Genomic DNA, 24,972 nt, shown 5'->3' on the forward strand with positions numbered 1-24,972 from the left:
AATGCTGTCACATTTCTCCATGTAGAGGCTGATAGGGATGGAAAGAAGCATCATGCAATTTGTCTTAGAAATTGTCTTACCACCAATTGTACATGTTCATGTTTTAACTTTTCACATAGAATGTTGTAATGATTTCTATGTAATCTTTGCTTAGCTGCAGAGAGAATCCTTTTGAAGACTCTACTGGGAACATTTGACTAAAACAATTAATTTTAAAATTAAATAGAATTTATATAATCTACAGTCAACACAGGTAAGGGAAAAAAGATAATTAATTGAAACCAGCTATGTAAGTCGTGTTAGGGTAATGTGCTGTTGTGCAGAGTTGTGTGCTGAAGATAGGTCATAATGAAACAAGAATTTGGTCATTTGGTTTTATATAAGTTCAGGGGAGTTACTGCAGATTTATACTAGTGTAAATGAGAACAGGAATGGCTCTGCGAGTGTAAAATGAAAAGTATTTCCCCTTAAATCTGAAAAAGACTAAAAAATACAGCTGTTAAGGTTTTGGTGTATGTTATGATTTGCATTAAACTAGCTACATTTTATAGTACAGATGGTACTTTGGGTATTGCTGAAACAGTAATTAATGGTTTCTGTTTCCCTCCTCTATTAGATCCAAAAGAGCTAAAACGTCTCTTGCCTAAGGGTGGAATTTTTCCGTTTCCAATTACAGCCTTTATCAAATAAACAGCTTTTCTATTGCACATGCAGTATTTCCATATAACTGAATTATCTGTTGTTTCCTCATCACATTGCTGTAGATGTTGCCCCTTGACTTGTAAAACACAACTTCTGAGAACCTATTACTCAACTCTGGTCTGTTTTTTGTTGTTTTGTTTGTTTGTTGTTTGTTTGGTTTTTTAACTGTAGTGAATATTTCTGTTTTCTGTGTTTAGTGATTACAGTGATGACTAACTCATTAAATCAGGTAGTAAGTTAAATATGTTGGATGTAGACTATATAGGAAACGCTGTTACCCCTCTTCTGTCAAATGGTGCTGGGTGTGGATGGAGTCCATACAGGGAAGTAATGTAAGAAGGGTTATTGAATCTCACTTATGATCATCTTGTTTCTTTTGGTGACTACGATTTTTTCATTCTGCAAATCGTTACAGCAGCCTTTTGGTCAGCCTATAGCTATATAGGCTGAGAACACCAAGAAGGGTGTGAACTTTGTTCATTTTTAACAGCATTTACCTTGACTGCCTTTAATGTCAGTCTTAGGAATAAGGATACCTAATTTACAATTGAAGTTAGTTTTGATCTATAATTAAGTTATTGGAACCATATAGAAAATGTCCATTTGATCCAAATTACAATTCAAAGCAAAAAAAAAAAGTGTTAGCACACACTGTTTTGGTTCTCCAGCCACATCTATTTCTTAGTATATTAAATCCTTGTGTAGCTAATAGTGTAGCAAGGCTTGTGAATACATGAGTTTTCATTCTTTTCACACATACCATCAAACTATAAGATGTGTACCATTTCATGAAATAGTGGGGAAGGCTTCTGTTAATTTTGCCAACATATCATGCAGACTTCTGACTTTGTGGACAATTAAAAAAAGAAGTAAGTAAACATGAGACCTTCAATTACTATGTAAAGGTTAATATGTATGAAAAGTTAGTATAACAATATATGTCTTAAACTGACTAATTTGCACATTAAACTTATTGACTGTTGAAAAACAAAAAATAGTGTACACTTGGGACCTGATCCTTCAAACTGTGTGTTTTAGTCTGCTCAGATTACTTTAGATGGCTTCACTGAACATTTATTTGTAAATAAGGATTACTTATGAGTGTTTTGCAGGATTGGGTCCTTAGTTAAGGGGAACAGCGTGTTTCAAGTCTGCATTCTGCAGAAAAACATAATACCATATTAGGATCCAGATTTGCGACATGCTGAATGTCTCCCTAAAGGTGCTGAGGGCATGGGAGTTTGGGATGCTGGACAGACGCCTTACAGAACCAGTCTTACAGAGAGTAATGAGTGCTCTTACATTTAAAATACCATCACTTGTTAGAAGTCCTGTAATTAAGTCTTTAAGATATAGATGACAGTTATGTCCTCTTTCAGTTTGACATTTGCACATAGGACACAGAAGAAGGAACTAGTGCATAAGACTAGCATCATCATTATTAATAATTAAGCTAGTTTTTGTTTCAAAGCTACCATAATCTAGTTGCAAAATAGTGCTCACAGCAACAGTTTCAGCACCCTGAGTATATTTTATATGTTCCAGTGTAAGCTCCAATAAAAGATGTTCAAAAGTATAATAAATGCTCAAATACACATGTTGGTATGCCTTAATGTTAATATATAGCATATGCATATAAACACAGTATAGAGAGAGGCAGTAGCTTTACCTAATATAATACAATACATTTGGACTCTTTCCACAGTTTTAAATGCAGTCATGATTCTGTCCAGCCCATTTGGAAAGTGTGTGTAATTCCATAGGGTTTTTTTCCCCATCCTTCTTAACATTAAATAAATGCCTCATCTGTTGGATCTGTAGAAATTGTTTAAAACAGAGACATTTAAGAACTGTTTGCAAAAGTTACATTAGTTTTGACTACCACATCTTCTAAACCTTGTGTCTTTTGGAAATAACTTAAAATATCATCACCCAGAAATATCTATCTTTAACAAAAATGTCCAGTGGTTGCTAAAAGAAGCTTTCCTCCCACCTCTCTCTTACCTTTGTGCATGGACTATAGAATTCCCTGGTTTAGCTATTGCTCCATGATGTTGGGATTTCAGTTCTCCTAAGCATCAGAGATGTGAGCATTCCAGCAGTTCTACTAAACAATGAGAGATAGACTCTTTGCATGCCCTAAGCCTATGGAGCATTACGTCATTGCATTGCCATATAAGGAACTCGGTGTTGTGCAGACTCGTATGGTGTCTGACTAGTGTACTTTAGTGATAGCCAGAACTTAGAAAGCTTATTAATATGTTCTGGCTCCAGCTGACGCTCAGGACTGTGTGAAATATTTTATTTGTCTACTCAGTTCATGGCCAAAAAGAATGTGCGGAAGGCTCGGGTTACGGCAGTTCCTCTTTATTATTGATAATAAAGTCATTGAAAGTAATTAGGTGGTTAGTTAATGTTTTCCTTTTAGGTGTCCAGCCCAGAGTGTAAGGGTAGAAAATGGGTATCTTCCTTAAGCTGTCTTGAAAGGACTTGGATCAGGGGGTTTTTAATATATAAAAAAAGTAAGTTGTTCTGATCTCCTCTGAGAATGATATGAACTTCAAGCCTCCCCTTTTTTTCTTTCTGTAGAGTCAGGGTCCACAGAGGATAGTATTTTATTTCCTGATGATGTAACTACAAAACAATTCTTCAAGTGATGATGGGAAGGCCAGATGAAATCTAATGTTTTTTTTTCTCCAGTGTTTTCTCTACAAACCCCTTTTTCTTTTTGACATGTTTGTGTTTCAGCTAATGCAATTAGGAACTATTTTTAATAAGAAGGTTTTAAAGAAAAGTATCTGTTGGTTTTAATATTCAGAAAAGGACAGAAGAGCAAGCAGGAGGATTAAACCATAGAATTTAACTCATTATCTCATGTGTCCTTGCTCCTGCTCATGACCCCTTGTCCCGACAATAAATGTGGGGGAGGAAGGGGAAGCCACACTGTATAGGAGATTTGCGTGCAGGAGCACCATTAAGAGTTAATGGGAGTTAGTAGAATAAATCCCTTCCACCACATTGTTAAGAGAATTAGACCATTAAAGTGCTTTCTAAACTGTTATGTTCTGCTCTGCTAAATGGATTACGGATGCATCTGCTTTATCTGCATCACTTGAAATTTTAGTCTCCAGATGAATTGATGGGTGTTAATTGCTTAACAAAAAAGCTGCACATATTAGACCATCTTAATTAAATTGTGGTTAAGAGTGCAAATATATTATACTGCACTTGTGCTTGGGGATATTATATCCATCTGTTTCGACAAACCAAATTTGTGTTTTTTGTGGAAAATGTTTAAGCAGGATACAGATGGAGTGGCCCCACTTCTCTCCTTTAAAAGCTGTTTCTGTCTGTGTTACCTGAAAATTTCAGGGTCTTGTTGCAGTGCTGTCACAGTGGGATCCATTCAGGTTTTTCTCTTTTTTGCATGTGTGTATAAAAATAAATCATTTGGGTACGTTGGCCTCCCCATTTATACAAATAAACTGCATCTTTGGAACCTAGCTGATGTGACGTGTCTACACATAAGTCATTCTCATCATGGTTTTGATGCATTGGTTAAAGTTACTAATCTGATGGCTAGAGTACTATGGTATCATAATTGGCATCCTGTTTGTTGACTGAAACTGTGGTGTTCGGATCACATGGCTTACATGTTTGACCAGGAGACAATGCACTTGTAAAGTACCTTGCACTACTACAAAATTTAAGTTCCACTGAAAGGGTAGTTGCATCATATGGTGGAACTGTTCAATTGTTCAACAGAACAAAGCAGCAATGTGCAACATCCAGTGACAGAAAGTGAATATCGTTGTACCTAATAAAAGTTGCAGAGGGATTTAGGTAGGAGTCTATATTTAAAAAAAAACACACAACAAACAACACTCCCTCTCCCCCCACATCAACCTAAAGTAAACTTGTCTCTCCCCTTTCTTCCCTACTATTTTCTTCTGAGTCCTTCTCCTCCTTTTAGGCAGGGCCTCTGTTTTTTCATCCTGTCTCCTTGTTGAGTTAACCTGGGTTTGCACCATCTTTCTGCCTAAAGCAATCATTTTATCATGGTTTATGCAAAACTGTAACAAGGAGAACTTCCTGACAACACTACAAAACAGAAGGCTTGTGCTTTCCAGTCTGGCTCTGTTTTGGTGCAGCTACAAGGAAACCTGGCTGTTATGGACCACAGCCCGGATGGTGCTAATTGCAAGCCTGTGACAGTCTTCTGCCTGGGTGGGAGGTGGGGGGAAATATAAATTCCCCTGTTTATAAATCTGTATTTACAACAGGCATGGCCAAAGTATGACCTTCTAGTGTTCTTAATTAATCCCGCTCTGCCTTTAGAAATGTTCACATCTGTGTCCCGCTGCAAAGCAGCTTTACTACAGTGCATCAGCCAAGTGTGTAATTACCTGCTTCCACTTGTTACTGCTACAGTTTCACAGTTTAATAACAGCTGAAGTAGAAGACTCTTCCAAGCACTACGTTGTGTAGAAGTTTGTGTCAAGGAAATATGTGATTAGAATTCCTAGTAGGTGATTTATTAAACTAAAAAGCAAATGGCAGCTTTAGGCAATGTAATGAATTGCCCGTAAGCTTTCCCTTGCTGCCTCTGATACCTGTAGTCCAGAATTGCTGGGTGAAATATGAGCCTAGTGGAAGTCCAGTTGCAAACTCCTTTTAACTGCAGTGGAATCAGGATTACCCTTTGTCTGTTGGCCGTATACCTTGCACATGCCTGTGCATTTGGTTCCCCTAGTTTAAGCATGATTCTCGACTTCCATTTTGCTCTAGGACTGCTATCCAATATTTCTGTAGTAATTAATTAATGGATGCACCTAGCATGTCAGGCTACCTATGACGCTTCAGCTTTGTAGCTCAGAATGACTTAATTCCAAGCCAGGCCTTTTCAAAAGCTATCCACTACAGACTCGACTGTTGAAGCTGAAGCTGAGTTTTTCTGGTTTCAGTGAAGATGCTTGAATTCATTAGTATAGTGTAGTTGCATATTTTACTTGGCTGTATCTGCAGACACATGGAAACATCTTTTTTTTTTATAACTGATTTTTGTTTTAAAACTCTGCACATTCTCACAAGATTATCCTGAAGTTTGAGCTCTTATGAAGTTTATTAAGGTTTTGCTTTTCACACCCCTTGTTTTATGCTAATATCTTGTAGCTTTAAAACTGCCAAGTGCTTTTGGTTGCTATTTGTATAGCAAGTACTGCCTAGGAGTTCTAGTCATCAAGCAGGATCCTGTGGTACTACATGCAGATCAAATGGAGCAAAAAGACCGTTCCTGCCCCAAACAACTTACAGTATACCTAAGTTCCCATATTGCTGTCAGTTCAGATTTTAGCTGAAGAAGTTAAGAAACCCTCCTACAGAGGAACTGCTAGTTCCAGGTGACATAGAAGATACAGCCCTCCTAAGTAAAATTCTCTGTTATTAAGAGGACATACTGGACAATAAGGGCTGACTACTGGACAAGAGAACGAGGTAAGATGGAACTGCCTGTTATTTAAGCATTTTTATCTCTCTCTACCTTTCTCCCTCCCCACGACTGAAAACAAGTTTTGTTTCCATAGAGAATATTAGTTCTCCAGTGTTGCTGTTCTTGTAGTTATTCTGCTTAGGGTAGAAAACTATAGAATCATAGAAATTAGAAGGGGACAAACTATTAAGTCATCTAGCACATCACATGCCAATACAGGATTCCTAGTAGTGATTTAGCTGGTCCAGTATTATCATGGTGTGATAAGTCTAGATGCAGTGTGGACACTTGGAAGACAGGAGCAAAAAAGACAGACAGATGAAAGGTGGGGGAAAGGGATATAGCATATAAGCAGAGATGAAGGTGTGATAGGAATGACTGTTTGGTCATGTTTGGTGGTTCTAAATTAAACTTGCTCAATTCTTCCCATAGTTAAACTTACTGTCATCCTTCCCCCAGCAGCTAGTAGCAACAGTCACAATGTCTGTAAACCCATAACCCCTTTCATTAACCATTCACATCTAAAATAAATAAAGGAAACTAGGACTTGGGCCTCAGTTCAACAAAGCACTTAAATGTGGGGTTTATGTATTTCTCTGTGTAGGGGAGGGACTTCAGTGCATGCCTCACTTTATTCATATGTTTTAAAGGTCTGGCTAAATTAGAACCTCAGTTAATTAGTTTTATGTGGGTCTTGCCAAAGTAGATGGCTTTATTTTTACAAGGACTTTAAATTTTGAACCCAAACTCTATTATTTGGAGTTGTATTTTGGTTGTGTTTTCCTCTTTTAAAAATAGACACTTAAAGAAATAGAAGCTGTCAGAGTTTTTGTTTTGTTTTTTAGTCTTAAACCATTTTAAATCTTTTTTTTCTTTTTTCCTTTGGGGATGGGGGTATCTTGCTTTAAGTATTTGTGAAGACCCCCACCACCACCCTCTGAGTACAACCCTTCAGCCAATCTACAATCCATCTGACTGTGTAGGCATCAATGCCACAGTCGCCTAGTTTTTTAATGAGGATGGGGTGGGAGATGGTGTCAGAGGCCTTGCTGAAGTCCAGAAAGACTATGTCCGCAGTGACACCCGCATCCATTGTTTTTGTGACCTGATCATAAAAGGCAATCAGGTTGGTCTGACGTGACGTGACCTGCCCCTAATGAAACCATGCTGGTTGCCCTTGAGCATTATCCCTGAAGCCGGCCCATCACAGATGTGCTCCTGGATGATCTTCTCAAAGAGTTTCCCTAGGATTGAGGTAAGACTGACGGGCCTATAGTTGCCCGGGTCCTCCCTCCTCCCTTTTTTTAAAGATGGGGACCACGTTGGCTATCTTCCAATCATTTGGCACCTGGCCCGAGCACCACGAGTGCTTGTAAAGCTGTGCCAAGGGCCCTGCAATAACCCCAGCTAGCTCCCTCAACACCCTGGGGTGGAGAGCATCTGGACTCACTGATTTGAACACATCCAGCCCCTCCAGAAGCTCTCTAACCTGGTCCTCCCCAACCGGGGATATGAATTGATTGGTTGCATTTTAATGGCCAGTGTAAATGGTGAAAAAGGAACCAATGTTTAAAACATTCTTTTGCTAACCTGTATTATTCAAATCAGTGCTCTCCAGCCTTTTTCAGTAGGAGATCACCTTTGGCATTTAAAAGCAACCTAAGATCTACTGTGTGCTGCCACCCCGTATCCCCCCATCCCCTACCCAGTAGGTCAGTCTGTGGGGAGGGAAGGGGGGGAGAAAAAATTATTTGGGAGGGGGCCTCCCCAGCAGGTAAGTCTAGGTTTCACTTGACTTACCCCTGCTCCTACCTCTGCAGCACTGTCTCTCACTGCGGGGGCCTCAGTCTAGCCCTTGCCTCTTCCTTCCCCTTCGGACTGACCTGCTGGGCTGGGATGCATGCATGCTCACAGCCACTCCGCCCCCATCCCTGCCTCGGACTGACTCCAAGAGGCTCTGAGATCTACTGGTGGATCAAGATACACTGGTTGGTGACCACTGACTTAATGCTTTAGCTAAGGATATTTTTCCCTGAATGCATGCCCAACATTATTCGTATTAGAGTCTTTCTTACTGGAGTCTTAAAAGTATTTTGTAGTTTGATAGTCTATCTTTTAAATGATTTAAATATGTAACTTTTTATCACTTCCACTAGGATCTTGTACATGCTATTAGATCTCATACTTAATAATTTTTCTGATTTGCATGATAATTTTTTTTCTTTAGTTTTTGAAGCTACTAGGGCTAAATAAGAATCTGAAGTCCATTGACAGGACTGTGTGGGTGCCTGTAGACATGCTAGGAGCAGACTGAATTAATCAAGTCTGCTGGAACATGGTAATTAGTGGAACGTCATCTTAAATTCATCCCCACACTGCTGTGGCAGGGAAAGCAGTGGTGAGGGCAAGAGGCCAGATCCCCACCCCTTGTTCCCCTGCCCTTGTCTCCCTGTGCCTGCCTCCCATTCTGCCTGTCCCCCACCATACACTTCTTTCCATGTGTCCCACTGCTGCCTACCCCTCCATGCCTGTGCCTACCCCTACCCCTTGCCCCCCATGTCTGTGCTTGCTACCCTTCCCTGCCTGTCCCTCTTATCCCCTGATCCCTCCTGCAGCCTGCCCTTCTCTACTTCCTTTACCTTCTGCTGCAGCTCTGCTCCTGTAGGACAATCAGCAGCAACATGGCTCCGGCCCCGCCTGGCCAGGGAGATATGGGAGCAGCTCCTGGCTAGGCTGGATTGGAGCTAGAGGGACCAGAGCTGGAGCAGAAAGTAAGTGATTAGGTAGACAGGGGTGGGGGCTCAGTTACAGGGACCAATGGGTGGAGAGGGGAGGCTGCAGTCTTGCCTCCCCAACAGTTTCCTCATGCTCCCCCCAGCTGTGTGCGCCCTCCCCCACCAAATGGGTTATTCCAGGCCAGGGCAGGTGGCAACTCAGCTCAGGCACTTCGACCTTCAGCCCTGAGCCCAAGGCCAAAGTGGAAGCTAAGCTACTACTGACCCTGAGCACATACTCAAATCCAAGATGAGGCTTTTTTTTCCTGATGCAGATTTTGGGGGCGGAAAAAAACTTGGATTGGAGTAAACACAGTATATGTTCTTAGTGCATTTTTTAAAATTTCTTGGCAGAGGGAAGAATTGTCCTTCCAAACTGTCCTATCAGTATTCCCATTCTTCTCTCTTTTTGGCAGATCCTACTGAACTTCTGAGCCAGTTATTAAGATTAATTAGGTACTTTTTTTCCCGAGGATGCAGCTTTGACATCTGATGTGCCTGCAAGTCTTCATTTAACTACTAATTCCTTTCCTCCTAACGGAGTTGGCAGGAGTTCCATACTTGCCCATGTAGTTGCTCCTTTATTTTTTATGGGACCAAGAGAAAATCTGTGATAAAAATTACTCATGTACAGTTTATTGCAAACAAACATAAACTAGATATTTGTATACTCTTCTTAACCTAAATCCAGAATTATTTATTTCTTGTTCTTGAGTGTTGGGAGGAAATGGAACATAGACAAGAAAAGTGGGATTGGACCAGTTTTGTTTGGGGTATACAACAAGCCTTGTGACTAGGGACCTACTGAATTTGTGATTCCACAGATTTTGCAGATTCCACAAATCCAGACAATGCCTGCAAAATCCATGGAGGGGGAAGGGAGACTTAATTAGTGGTGTGGCATCTTGCCAGCAGGGGGAGGGGAAGGGGCTGCCTGCTCAAATGATTGCTGGCAGGATGGCTGCCCCTCACTGCTGATTTGGTGTGAGGGCTGCCTGCCATATGGCTTTGCCCCTCTCCACTAATATGCCCCTTGTCTAATCAGAGGTATGGGGGTCCACCATACTCCACCTGCAAAATAGCTAATCAGGCCCTCCTGCCCACAAAATGGGGGGGGGGCACCCCCCACAAACTGGGTAGGTCCCTACTGATGACTATTATTTTATTTTAATCAAGGTATAACTTTTTCTCAGTTAGTTCACCTCATTTTCAAGTAGTTTTTCCCCATGCATTTTTAAAAATACACAAAGATCCCCAGCAGAAAACAAAAATGCTATCCGTGGCTGTTTCAGTAGAACAGTGGGAGCAGAATCATAGAGTCATAGAAAATAAAGGTTGGAAAGGACCTCAGGAGGTCACCTAGTCCAGCCCCCTGGTAAAAACAGGACCACCCCCAACTATATCATCCCAGCCAAGACTTTGTCTAGCTGGGTCTTAAAAACATCCAAGGATGAAGATTCCACAACCTCTCTGGGTAACCTGTTCCATAGCCATACTACCCACCTAGCCATTTAAAGACTTGGTTACATTTGTGTCCTCCCGTGACAGTCATGCTATGCATGCGTGTCTTTGCTTGGAAACAGAACATTTGAAATATTTTTGTGTAGTAGTTATGTGGAAGAGGCTTGTCTTGTCTTCTCCTCCATTTCCTGCCTCTAAAACCTCGGGGATGGATTCATGCTTGACCACCCTTCAGATTTCTCATCATGAATCCTGGTTTTGTTTTTGTTTTTTTTTTGGGGGGGTGGAGGCAGGGCTTCTCTACATGAGAGACCAGTGTTTAACTTAAAGCATTAATTTAAATTCGTACAAACCTGTGTGTGGACATTCTCAAATTAAACCTGATTTAAATTAATGATTATATTTTTTTGGTGCAGTCATGGCTTTGGGTAGTGCTGATTCACATCTGTTTCAAGGCTCTGAGAAGAGTCAGGGAAGTACCTTTAGCAGTCATAAGTCCCTTCAGCTCCTGAGTGGAGTTTATATCTTGATCTGCTTGAGTGTCCTCAGAGGCATGACTAAGATTTTGTGTTTCCCCATATGGTACTTGGAAGCCCTACTCCACAAATGCCTGGGAATGCAAAACCCAGTCCAAAGAATGAAATGATCTGGCATTTTGTGTACTGGCTCTCATGCAACTGCTACAAGATTCAGCAAGAGCCATGTTCTATCTTTATGTCCCAAGCTTTTTGTGAGTTTCCTCCATGAATATGGGTAGGATGCAAGTCTGACATATAAGGAGGCTTCTTTGTGTTACAAATGGTAATGAGGTCACAAGTGCTTTGATAATTGATTAGGGTTGTTCCATGATCAAGATTTATTTGAATCTTTTGCTTCACTGTTTTAATTTTCTCCTTTCTGGGTCCTTACCTGCTTCGCATGGTTTTGTAATGTAAAAGTATAGCTGTTACACCAAGTTTCTGTAGAAAGTCTTTGACTTGTATAAATGCAATTATGAACATTTCTATTTATTGTACAAGTTGACACATGAGTTTTCTGCTTCAAATGGTGTTTTTTATGGAACCACTCTCTCAAACATATTCTGCTGTGTAATCTTAGTGCTGTTTCCCACAGTCCCAGTTACCCAGACAGTATTCCCTGTTTAATGATACCATAGTTCTCACAGTACTTCAGGATTACTGATAATTTTGATACCTGCTTAAAAGAATCTGTGCTGAAACAATAGAGAGGCAAATATCCTATTTTCTCACATACAACATACCTTGTTTTTGAGAGACAGAATTAATTAAAAAAAGTGTTTTTTCCAGAACTGTGGCTTGATAGAGTAGGGGTAGAGCCCAGTTTTCAGTTAACTCAACTTCCTTTGCCAGTTTAGGCTGTGAAATAGGAGGAGGGAGATCAGGAGCAGCTAGCAGACAGGAACATTGCTTTAAGAAAAGTTAGCTTGATTAGTGGAACATCAAGACCATTAAAAAGGAAATACGGTCATTTAAAACATGTGGAGTGGAGAACAATAAGCTATCAACTCAATTATTTAGCTGCCTGAATAGTAATACTATAGCTGCTAAATTGTGGAGCAAGGGTCAGAGCAGGCTGCTTCTAATCCAGGCATAAATCAGACTCCCTGCTTAAAATGAACACCTCAATTTTGGTGGGCTGATATGGAGGGGAAAGCTGCATGTTGTATCCCATATAGGCTATTTGGGATTTTAGATTTCCAGAGATGTAATACAGCTTGCAAGACTTTGGTCCATTTGGGATTCAGGAGAGCTGTGCTTTCTGATAGATTAATGATTTAGGAATTTGTCTTGGTTGTGTGGTTCAGTTCCCTAGTCTGGAAAAGTATTTAGAGAATTTCTTGATCTCCTAGTGTACAGTCTCTAGTAGTTTCTTGTACTAACGTTGCCGATAGCTGGTGCTCTTCAAGGAGTCTCTTGGGTTTTGGGAATGTGTTTAGCAGGCTTCAGCCACTGCTTGGTTTTCAAGGTCTGCAACAAAATTTTCAAAATAAAATAAAGTACCTCAAGCAAAGAGGGGAAGAAATATAAGGGAGTATTGACTAAATCATCTACCCTTCTGGAAGCTTCTGAAGGACAGTCAGCAGAAGGAGCTATACTAAGTTCAGCAAGACAGGTATGGTCATATCTGGGAATGCGTTTATCAATCTGATACCTCTAGATAACACTGTTGATGGACTGAACTGTAACTAAGAAAACCAAAGGGGGATGAACTGAATGCAGCTTATTCAGGCAAAGTGCTTCATGCCTAAAAGCGTTTGCTGGAGCACAAGGGAGTTACTTAAAAAGTTCATGGTCAGAGACTTACAACAGTAAAAACTAAACAAAACAAAACCTGTCATTCTCTAAAATCTGATTATTTCCTGTACAAACGCTGTTCCATGCCACTCACTTAATGACATTTCCCCCAGTAACTTTTCCATAGCTAAAGGAATTCTTGTAGAACTCTTTTTTGGCTTACTCTGTCTCTGGGCAGCAGGCTGAGAGCTCATAATGTAAAGTCTAACACACCTTAGATGGAGGATAGGATGGCTACAGTCTTTTAACACAGTTGTATATGCGTTGAGTTTGTGATCACAGTACATATGTGCAGATTTCATTTTGGGGCTTCCTGTGTATTAAAAGATGTATTGGAATATTTAGTACAGTGATAAAATGTAAAAAAAAGGTAAAATTGTAAGCTGGACAGAATATATTTCTTCCCAAAAAAAGACAACTGTAAGTTTAAGGTGTACATTTTTTGTTTAACTGAACTGCATGAGCACAAGCCATTTTTATGACTTTTCCAGATCTCTTACCTTTTTTCCTAACAGGGCCATAAAACTTCTCCAATCTTGGGTGATCCTACTGATACAAAAATCTAGGCCTTTTTTTTTTTCAATGCTTCCTATGATTACAGTTGTTTATAGATAGCAATAGTCAGTAGCAGGGCTGAAGGATAAAAGTCTTAGTTACATTTTTTCCAATAAACTTTTAATTTTTATAAAAATACATTATAAAGAAGTGTGTGGGCTGAATGAATGATAAAGCACTATAGGCACAGATTTTTAAAGACCTTCTTTCTCAAGAATATTTTGTTACAGATAACTGCAGTAAGTCTTGACTGGGTTTTAGCCTAACATTTGTTTGTTTTACACTAACTCAATAGAATTCTGGTGATAGGAAGTTTGTTATCCTTTTTATTTGGTTGTGTCTCTAGTAGATGAGAAGGGACTAAGTACATGTGCAACAGGTTAATGTTTTACATTCCTGATGAGGAAGGAAGAGGTGGATTGAATGTAATTAGATTAAAATAGAAGTTATTTTGTTACAGGCAAGCCAACTGCATGTTTGGGATGATTAAGTTTAATAGCAAGAATGGTAGAAATAAACACTTTATTTGGAAAGGATGAAACGGCTTTGACTTGGGAATGTAACATGGAGCTTTCAACTACTAGCCTTCAGCATGTATCTAATGTTGTTGCCAGATACAGCTTGTTCACTGGCCAGTCTTGTGTGCATTAGAGGACTCAGTAGCATTCCTAGTGGGATAGGTATTTGTGTTGTAAAACCACAGCTGTAGCTGAGATCAGTTGACATCTTAGCTGATAATTTTGGCAGAGGGGCCTATGTCTGACAGAGATAGAGGCTGGACTACCTTATCATTAGAATCAGAGCGGAGAAAGTATAACGTGCTTACACAATTCTAAGGGAAGTTCTGCATTCCTATAGAACTGGACTTGAAAAATCAAGTGACATAAATGTGCAGTTTCTTGAAGCACATTAAAATCTTTTACCAATGTTTTTATTGGGAAACTTTTTAACATATGAGAATGTGTCCAGAAAGTTTGTGCTTCAGGACATGATAGCACTTCCTGTATCAGTAAGATTAAATATTGTTTGACATGAGGTCAAGTAATATGGGATCTGCGTAAGCTCTTATGAAACACAGCCCTGAGGTCCCTGATTTCTTCCTTTGTTTATTCTCTGGAACAAATGACTGAGGCCTGATTAGACCTTAGCTTTAAATACAGCCCTGAAAAGGGTACTGTACACACACATTGAAGTCATGGTGTGGGTTGTTTAAGCATACTTTGACTCATTTCCATTGCTTCTGTATTACAGGAAGTGAATTTTTTATGTCATCTTCTCCATTTTAAGCATATTTTGATGGTAGGAGAGCTGCTGCTTTTTGGGAATGGATTCCCAGATGCCTCAGAGGGTCTTTTGTAATTATGGTTTATAGTTAAGGTTTAGGGGTTTTGTAGGTAGGGTATATAAAGGAAGCTAGATGTTATAGCTCTCTTTACAAACTGCAAGGGTGTATGGAGGGAGGTGATTGGTTCTCTGAAACCTGGTTTCAATTAGAATGGGGTTGTAGTTCCATCCACTCTTTATTAAAAGACTGGAAATAGATAAATCTAACTTATTTTCTTTTCCAGCTGTTAACAAACAACACAAAATTGTCTATGCTTATTTCACCTATGGTCTTATCCGATACTTGTCATTGTGGATCTAAGTCCCTTCTGGAGTTAAATGCAGGTACTAATTATCAACCCCCCTTCCCACTCCTCTCTCTGCATGTAGGGGAGTGATTTATTTAACAAGAAGAAGAGCAAAAGTGTTTTTCTGTATGAATGAATTTCTGCTTTATGGGCTCCAGGAAGAAGAAAAGACTGAAGAGGCATTTTCAGTGTTCATACTGTAATATGATGAGGTTTGTGGTGGTTCTTTTGCTCTTACAGAGGAGAAAGGGGATGGGGGCAAGTAACTGAAAGTTTTAGGCTAGCCACTGGGAAACAGTAGGGCTGTGCGAAGCTTCTGTAGCTGATTCGATTCAAAGGAGATTTGCCCCGATTCACAGCCTTAAACAAATGATGTTCAGTCTCACGTTAGTCTGAATTCAGGAATGGCGATAGTATGGGCATCAAATGGACATTCATGCATATGGAGAAGCTCTTATATCAAATGGAACATGTTTCTGCTGTGGGCTGCATGATGTCTTGGTGAAAGAAAAGAGTCTGCTGCTTTGGCATGGTTTGGTGGTTTTTGACATTGAAGAATTATTGTGTCTTGGCCTATAATAGAGTTTTGGGCTGGGGTTGTCAGCTTGTTTCAGCCTATCTTTATTTTCTGCCATTGTTGCTCAAATATTCCATCTCTCCCTATTTCCATTTTTATTTATTAGCCACCGTTTGCTACTAGTCTTTTTTTTGGAAGAATAACTATTTTGGAAGGTTATAATGGTGGAGACATATGAAGTGTTTAGTTCTTCCTGAGAATTTTAGAAAATTATCTCTGCAAATACAAAAGTTTCTTTTGTCTTTATTAATACATTTTGCTTAGTTTTCCTGCTATTAAGGAACTGATAAGGGCCCCAGAATATGACTATTGATTTGTGAACTCAAATTTGCATGCACGCTGTAAATAGCCACATAGCATTCATCGATTACTTCTCATTCTGCTTAATTTAACAGTGAGAGTAATGGGTATGTTTTCCTTTCCAAAGTTTATGTCAAAATCTGAAGGGCATTCTAATTAGTAGAATTCCTTTATGTGTCTCAGTTGTACATCTTTTATGTGAAATTGATTTCCATGTATTGGGTATCTCAACAAATCTACAATTCCTGTGCTGCAGAAGGGTAATCATTCTTTTTTGCCTGAATGCATTTCTTATGTTCTTATGTTTAGCCAGGAGAAAACACATTTTTTAGGCTGGAAAAAAAACTCCATTGCTAGAAAACACCTTTTTTTCCATTATTGGAATACACAGACTTAATCACAAACATGGGTTTTAAGAGAGATTCCTTTTTAAGGTAAGATTTAGTTGAAAGCTGATCACGTGGCTTGTCTTCGGTCCTTTGGCCACCAGCTACTTGTATGTACCGGTGATCCCTGTTACCACAACTTGAGGACTGGAAACTTTAAAATGAAGCCATATTTTCTGGGTCACTTCTTGGTAATGGATGTTGAAAGAAGTACTTGTCCTGTCTTTGGTGTCAGAAGTTGTGTGAATACTGGAAAGGCAGGTGAGTCAGGAGTGCAAATACTCTATTCTGAAAACTACTTGAGCAATTCATGCTCATGTGAAAAAAAATGCCCAGCCTCTAAAAGTGTCTGCTTTTATATTGGGCATTCATAGAGTCTTGAAACCAGTATAACGTAGTCACTTCCATACTAACATTACATCATCTCATTTGCAGAGTCACTACTCTACTTGTCTATGCCTCCACAAAGGCTCCCCAGTGGGATATCGCATCAAAAGCATTACATCATCAGAACAAAGGCTTTACTGGTTGATGATACCCTGAGGGTAGGATGCTGAATGGTAGTTTTATGGGGAAGAAGTAATCTTATTGAATTAACCCTTTTGTAGTCATCTCATTATATTTTGTAAATATTCTAATGTATTATTCTGAGTATGTGAAATAATCCCTTACAAACATAATGGCATGAGAAGGGTATATGTTAAGTAGATGAGATTTATAACTTGGTGCTAGTTCACTTTCAGTTTCTTTCAGTAAAGACTGGCTAAAGTTGATTTAACCAATCCCCTCCCCACACACACAATTAAGTTTATAAAACATTTTATTGAAATTTCACGGTGTAATTGCTATTATTAATGAATTCAAAGAAGGCAGACCAATTTCCACACAATCTATAGTTTAATTTATTGAAGAATGATCCACTTAAAAATACTGGAAAGAAATATTTTTGGTCGTGGAATATTAAACTTCGCTTTCTAAGTTAATTTAAGCTCCTTTTAGAGTTATTCACTTGTTAAGTACCATGTGTAGAAAATTATTGTTATATGCCTGGCAAGTTCAAGTATTCAATTTCAAAACCAACTTAGTGTTTAGTGAGAGCAGTGTGAAGTGGGTATCAAAATTTCATCTTTTTTGATTTTTCCTGTTTCTTTTACTCTCATTTTAATGTAAATAAATGCTAATTATACAAGCTGAGGTGTAAAGATATGATGTACCTTGTTAAGTATTAGAAACAAAGTCCTTTTAAAAAAGAAAGTCACACATTACAAAAATGCACATATTGACTATCATAGAGTTGAAAGGTGATATCGTCTTAATTTTTCTTTCAGTGGCATTTTAATTTGAGGATCACAATCAAACCTTGCTAAACATTCTCAGGATTAGGTCTGTTAATAGTTAGCCTTAAGGTACATCTTTTTATGAGATTTGCATGTCAAATAGTGAATATGTTAGGCATCATAATGAAACAATACGCTGCTATGTTTATTTCATTAGCATCCTTAATTTTTGCTGGTTGTATTGCAGAGTACCTCTCATTCCTGTAGAAGGAAATAGGATTTGCCAGATCCTCATGTAGGAAGGATCAGATCCCAGGGTTGGCTGTGACACCTCCTGGTGGCCTTACAACTCCTGCTCTGATCAAGCTCCCTGGCTTCCCTTCCTTTTTCTTCTCCTGCCATGCCTTGATGTCATGAGTTGAAGGTTGAAAAGGGAGGCTGCCCTTGGATCCCAGATTGTGCGCTTGTCTGACTTTGACCAACATATCTATTAGACCCCATTGCTTGCAATCCTGCTTCTTGTGTCTCAAGTTTAGCAAGGGAAGTTTAGGTTAGATATTATGAAAAACTCTCTCACTAGGAGGGTAGTAAAGTACTGGAACAGGCTACCCAGAGAGATTGTGGAATGTCCATCGTTGGAGGTTTTTAAGACCCATTTAGACAAAGCCCTGGCTGGGATGATGTAGTTGCGGACGGTCTTGCTTTGAGAAGGAGTTTGAACTAGATGACCTCCTGAGGTCCCTTCCAGCCCTAGTTTTCTCGTATTTTGGGCTCTGGCCCTTGTCTCACCTACTTTGGCTCTGGGCCCTCTGGCCCTATCTCTGTTCTGCTCAGGCACTGGCCCCCTGATCCTGTCTCTGCCCTGCTTGGGCACTGCTGGGACTCACCCTTGATAGTCCCAGCTCAATCTGCTGGTTCAAGCTATAACAGAGGAATAAGCCCTGTAGCAAAAACACTAATGACATGCTACCCTTGCACGAAAAGTAGCTGTGCTACAAACTCCACCCTATGCTGAGTCCAATTCCCTTGCAAGCCAGTAGTATCCTACTTGCATTTTCCCCAGGGTAGCCCAGGGGTCAAGCTGGGACCTCTTCAGAAGCCTCCCTTTCCCAGACCTGTTTCCTTTTCAGCCTGCAGAGCCAGACTGACTGCCCTGGCTCAGACTCTGGTCTTATATGCTCTGCAAGCCCTCCCCCCTTCCAGTCAGGTGACTTCCCCAGCTACCCACAGGAATTTTCATTATGGGCTTGATGAACAGCCAGCCTTTCCTTCTGTAGCTACCCCCTGCTCAGCTTCCTGGGTTTCAGCTGCTGCAGTTTCACTCTCTTAGAGTAACAGGAGCACTAAGTTTCCTTATACTCGGCACCCCTGAAAATCAAGATCCCCAGGTGGGCAACCAAAATATTGGCCTTGTGTGCCTCAGTTTACTTTTCTATAAATTAGGCTTGATACCTCAAATTTAGGTGGAATATAAATGCCAAACTTGAGGTTTTTAGAGGGAAGGTGTGAAGTGTATAAAGTTCTCATCTTTAAGAATATGGTGGAATTAAGTGCTATGCTAGTTCTGTAGGCCAAAGATGGGATTTGGTACCTGACTAGTTGATTCTTGCTCCCTTCCACCCACCAAGTATTCTGCTTGGCAAACAATCTGACTCTCTCTTGTAGCCTTTCCTCCTTCTGTTGCTCATTATTGGGGATCATCATCCTGATTTTTCAAACTCCCCAGTGATTTTTACTGCAGGAATGCAGTAAACTGGGTGCTATCTCAAAGAATTGTGAGCTGTATTTGTTAGGTACATGTACTTGCTTTCCATGAATGAGACTCCTTAAGAAACTGGAATTTACCTTTTGGTGATAGGATATATCACCTATTAAATTCTTTCTGTGTAACACTAATTGAAGATGATGTTGGTCAAAACAAAACTAAACAAAAATACTTCAAATACAGTTTTCCACTTGGTTTTATATAAGCAGTACTGCCTTAATCAGCAGGACCACGTTCTAAAAACCATCTTGTGTCATGCTAGGTTTTTCAGCAGCAGAAGTAAGTTGCTATCTTGTATTGAGTTATCGTTTCAGAGCCAACATGGTGAAGAGACTGTATATTGGTTCAGTTCCTTCTTGCATGTCATGAGCAATGCTTATTCAGTTCTGACAGTGAGACTGGACAAGTGCCAGTTGGAGGAGCAACTTGCAGACCTTCCTGATGATGAGTAGCAAGAATGAACCCAACTTGAGTCTCAGGTTGCAGCTTGAGTTGACAGGACTGGGAGGTAAAGGAAAATACCATTTTACTTATAAATAGAGCATCTTTCATTTAACGTTTTTCGAAGCAATATACATGGACGTCCACAATGTCCCTTCTAGAATTGTTTTTCAGAATAGAACCACATTTTCACACATTTAATTACATACTTGCAAATTTTATAGATTTTTCCCTGACTTTCATCTTGAAGCACTGCTCCTAGAACCCCAGTAACGAATGCTGCTATCACTTCCCTGCCCCCAAATTTCCAGACCTGTGAGAAGCCACATGGTCTTGATGACATGGTTCTGCATGCTAGATCTTGCCAGCACATGGTTGCTTTGCAGCTGGGTCTGGCATGAGAGGCTGTACTGTTATACTGGATCACACCCACCGAGCAGCCCTGTGCCACTTATTCAGTCCACAGGGCTAGAGGGGTAAAACACTGAACTTGAGCTCTATTTTGTTGTATTCATAAAGAGGTAAGACGGGGCAAATTTTTATTCTTTTCACGTGAAGTAAATGTGTTCCCCTTCACTTAATTGTACACTTTTTTAACTGCAGTGATTTAAGGGAAGAGTTTATGCATGGTTTTATGCAAGCGCATTTTAGTTTATCTTTTAGCTCTTTTGAATGAATTCTTACCAAATTTTTCATCAATGTCAGTGTAACACAGCAATGCTGTTATGCAGTTCTCTTTTGGAACATTTTAAATATTTAGCAGGATTTTTTATAACTTGCAGGGAGTGTTTGAGGAAGATACCTGGCAATTCTGTGCACACCCAACACTGGGGAAAAACTTATTATCTAGTTACTGTAACCCGGAGGAGGTCTCATGAAGTTAAGCGATCTGTGTGTATAAGCAATATATTACTGCATGGATGTCCCCCTTTATTTCACATTCAGACTGAAAATCCATTTGACCATAACCATTTTAAGTCCCAGGCATACTTTAACTGGGACTTGATTCTTTAAATATTTTATTTTTGAAAGATTTATCATGACCATTATTGAACATTATTGCCTCTCTCTAATCTGTCCAGCACATTTTATTTATTTATTTATTATTACTCTAGAATTTGTCCTTGTGCTATCTAATTTTGCATGACTCACTGTGGCACTATTTAGTTATTTTTGTCCTGTATTTTCATGTATATTCTGATGGAATATGTTTCTGTTACCATGCTCATGCTCTTAGGAAGCTTGTAGCAATTAACCAGGTCAGTGAATGACTCATAACATGCAAACTGACTTTTGTTTGATGGAGCTACCACAGCACTTAGATAACCTACTTCACTAGGATGTCACTTAGCTGGAATTCCACTATTTGTCCCAGCAGTAATAATAGAAATCCTCAGGAAAATGTATATTTTAAGTTTGGGGGGTTTTAAGTCATCAAACTGGGTTGCCATTTTTGTTAATTTATTCTACAAAATATGTTTTGTGAAGAAGTATTTACATAGATTTTTCCTTTTACCATTTTTAGGGGGGAAATGCTGCTTTACATATTTTCTGAGGGTCCACTTCTTTAAACAATAGTTGTAAAATATGCCTCTCCTAAGCTGTCCTTGAAAGAACTAGTCCATAAAAAGATAGGCAGCTAAACACTGGTAAACTATAGCAATGAGTTTACATGAAAAGAATGTTGGATCCCCAGTGTTGTTGCTTTGGGAAGCAATTCACAAAAGAATCTTCCATCTGGAAACTGAAAGGACAAAAAGTTTATTTAAGGTGGCCTTTAATTTTTTTTAAAGCCTACTTCTGCTGTACATAGCTAAAGTTATATATTCTGCAGTATGAGTCATGGATGTCTTTATGGTTACACATCCTTTTGCGTAAAAGGAATAAACTTTAGAGAAAAGGAAGTTAAGAGAAAACAGAAGTGTGAATAACTGGTAATGGTGTTCTCCCTGGCTCCATTCAGTCTGCCATTTCATCATACATAAAGGGGGTACTTCAGAGATTCCTTTCTTGGCACATAAGTGGCAACACATGTTTGAAACAGTGAATGGAAACTGTAGGAGAAAAATGACAGGCATATGGCAATAGGAAGGCAAGGGAAAATTTGTTGCCCTAATGTTAGCCACATAATTGGTGCACTTAACTTCTGAGAGACTGATTTATTTAAAGAAAAAAACTGTGTTCCCTGTTGGTGCAGGTTTTCTGTATGCAGTCCAGTCTGTATCTTCCCCTGCCTCTTTGTTAAACCCATGGCTGCACAGGTCTCAAAGAAAAAAGAAATGTGGGATGTAGGAGATCTTTGCTAAGGAAAAGAAGGGAATACCTGGATGCAAAAAACACACAAGCTTCATTTTAGCATGTCTTTTGGAATGAGGAAAAAAAGTAAAACTGAAAATGGAAGTGTGATGGCTTTTAATTGAAAGTTGAAGTTACTAAAAATGTTTGATGGCTTCACACAGCATATTGAATTTACTAATGAAGAGAAGAGGCGGCATGTCGTACAGTGTTTTCAGGGTTAAATTCACACCCAAAGGTAATGTCCTAATTTTGGGTACTGTATTTAAAAGGAACAGCACTGTGACTAGAGTGGGGCCATATAGCTAGCTGTTCAAGCTGTTTGTGGCTCTACAAAAGAGGGCAGAAGTGCTACAAAATATTACCTCTTTCGAAGAGGAACCTCTCCATACAGCTACTTTTTGAGCACTATGTATAACACCTATACAGTTACCTGTTTTACAGGGGTTTGTAGGACCCTCAGGATCCCATAGTCCCTCCCTTACCATCCTCTCTCCCCCTCCAGGGAGAGAGAGAGGAAGGAAGAGCACTGGCTTCCTGACCACCTGCCCAGGTGCAAGCTGTTGGGATGTCCTGCTTGGGACCCTGCTGCTGCTAGCGCTGCTCCAAGGGTCCCAGAAAGGGACTCTTACAGCAAAATTCTTACAGAGGCAGTAGCAATTCCAGATGCCACTTCCAGGATGCCAGAGCTGGTGCTGCCTGCACCTTATAGTTGTGATGAAGCCACTGCTGCCTGGCTCCACTAATCAGCTGATCAACAGAGCAGGCAGATGGGGTGAAAGTGAGGGAATTCCTGCTTACAGATCCCCAGCAGCAGCACTACTGAAGGTGATGAGGGTAAGAGGAGCAGTTCTTTTCACACCCACCGCCACCTCAGGCAGCTTTTCAGCAGCTATTTATTGACAGTATGGCCCCCTTTCCCACAGGGGAGAGGCTAGGCTGTCAATAATTGGACTTCTCTGGGTGTCCTATCCATCCCTTTGATGGAGTTCACCTTTGATATGACGTTGTAGCTCTCCAGCCGTACCTTCCTTGTGCTGAGACAAGTTGTAGCATTACAAATGAATGGCTGTCTCTCCTTGCTGCCTGTGACAGAGGGAAGGGCTCATGAGAAACTTATGTCCATTTTCTCAGCAGCCTTGTCCAGGTGTTCCTCTGCAGGAGCCAGCGGTCCTCACTGCCACTATAGCTTGGCCTTGCAGCCCGCCTAGGAAGGGAAGGCACTGGTTGGCAGGGTGGCACAAGGGGCAGCTGCCTCCTCATGCCTCTCCACCAATCAGTGCTGAAGGGTGGGGCCACATGCAACTGCCCCCTCATCCCCCCCAAGCCCCAGGGCCTCTCTGCCAATCAGAGCCAAAATGTGTGGCCTCTCTGCCAAACAGTGCCAAAGGGCAGGCCTGCCACAACCACAAAATGGCTCTTTGGGCCTCTACCAAGCTGTGAAATTGCTTTATTTCACCATGAGGTAGGTAGGTCCCTTCCTATAGTAAGTCCTGAAAGCAAATACACCAAAATTCCATTGGGTCAAAGGGAGAAACAAATTATTGAACCTGAGGGTCCCAAAAAGCTCCAGCTAAATGGACCGATAGAGTCCAAGATGTTCTTAAAGACAACACTTCATTTAACGCATTTTAAATATTAACTAAGTCTGAAGCCAAACCAATCAATCCATGGTTTTATAGTCAAATAAAGCTTTGCGCATTTTAGAAGGGTTGAGATATGGTCTTAGTAAGAATGGGCAACACAAAATAATCGTGGCACAACATTCTACACATTCGTAGTGGTCTCAAAGAGTAGTTACTATTGCAGCATTTGCAATATTGCACTATTGCTAATCCTGTAGAGCACTTTTACATGTGCTCAGGAGGTGGGAGGAGGGTGGTACTTTAATTAGGGTGACTCCAAGAACAGCTGTAATTAAAGTGCCACAGCATCTTGTATATCAGTGTCCCTGTGCTTCAAAATTGTGGTCGGAGCATTTGAACTAAAGCTCGGTCAACGAGCTTTAATGCAAGCGCCTCTGCCACCATTTTGAAGCACAGGGACACTGATGCACAAGACGTGAGACTGGCTACAGCATGGTAATTACCACGCTCCAGAAGATTCAATTAATTGAGTCTGCTCTGACACACTGTAATTACAGCCTCCGCACTCATGTACAGGCACCCATAGTCTCTAACTACAATCCTTCTGCAGATCTTCCCGAAGAAAGACGTATTTGGAAAACCAAGGCCTAAATTTTGGGAAAGAAGGTAATTCTATGCAAAGATCACACAATGAAAAGGTAGGAGAAAGCTCATGCTGTTCTCCAGTCTGGATGGTCACAACAGCAAGGTCCACAGCTGGATGGGATTAGCCGAAACCAGTAAGAACTATGCAGGCAGATACAGTTGGAATAAAGCACTCCGAGCCTCTGCTGCTGTCTGAGAATCCAGAAGCAAACAAAAATCAAGACCTCTCCCTGCTAACCGACAGCAAACCATACTAACAGGAGGGACAAATCTCTTCAAAAGGACCAGAAGATGTTGAACCTATCAGTATCTCACAACGTGTCCTCCTAACTCACTGGGATCACTTCAGTCTGTTCCAGATGGAACCTCAGTCTCTCTCTCTCTCTCTCATTCACAGAATGTGAGAGTATATTCACTACATGATATGGGTCCAGCTGCAGATGTTCAAGCATGCTACAAATTTCTAGAAGCCACCCTAGACAAAATTCACCCAAAGAATACAATGAATGTGCTTACAGCTATCTTCCCCTGCTGTCACAAATGGAAAACTCTATCTGATTCAGACCTTCTCCACTTGAAGACACATGCATAGTCTCTTTCAAAGTTTCCATATCTTACACGTTTTATAGAGTTAATGGATCACACAAGCTTAACCAATAATGTGACAGCTAGTTTCCAGATGTATTTTGCATTAACCCAGCTTCTAATGACAGAAATAACCTTGGGCAAGAACAGACACTGAACCAAAAGAGAGGGCTTCTAGGTACACAGAGA

The 24,972-nt window shown here is 40.3% G+C and overlaps 2 protein-coding genes across 7 annotated transcripts in view; one reads left to right on the forward strand and one right to left on the reverse strand.

The window, feature by feature from the left end:
- Positions 1-24,972, forward strand: part of CMSS1 (cms1 ribosomal small subunit homolog) — a 383,380-nt gene that overhangs the window by 60,877 nt on the left and 297,531 nt on the right. The gene's annotated exons all lie outside the window — the stretch shown is intronic.
- The window catches only part of FILIP1L (filamin A interacting protein 1 like), a 324,599-nt gene that overhangs the window by 58,102 nt on the left and 241,525 nt on the right, over positions 1-24,972 (reverse strand). The window contains exon 1 of one of the 5 annotated variants that reach the window (XM_090055832.1): positions 2,707-2,816. The exons of the other annotated variants lie outside the window; for them this stretch is intronic. The gene's annotated coding sequence lies outside the window, so the exon portion shown is untranslated. Of the gene's footprint in view, positions 1-2,706; positions 2,817-24,972 lie in introns of those variants that run through there. 5 annotated transcript variants of the gene reach the window in all.

Source organism: Crocodylus siamensis, chromosome 1 (assembly GCF_052110815.1).
Source record: "Crocodylus siamensis isolate JL-2025a chromosome 1, ASM5211081v1, whole genome shotgun sequence".
NCBI classification, from domain to species: Eukaryota; Metazoa; Chordata; order Crocodylia; family Crocodylidae; genus Crocodylus; species Crocodylus siamensis.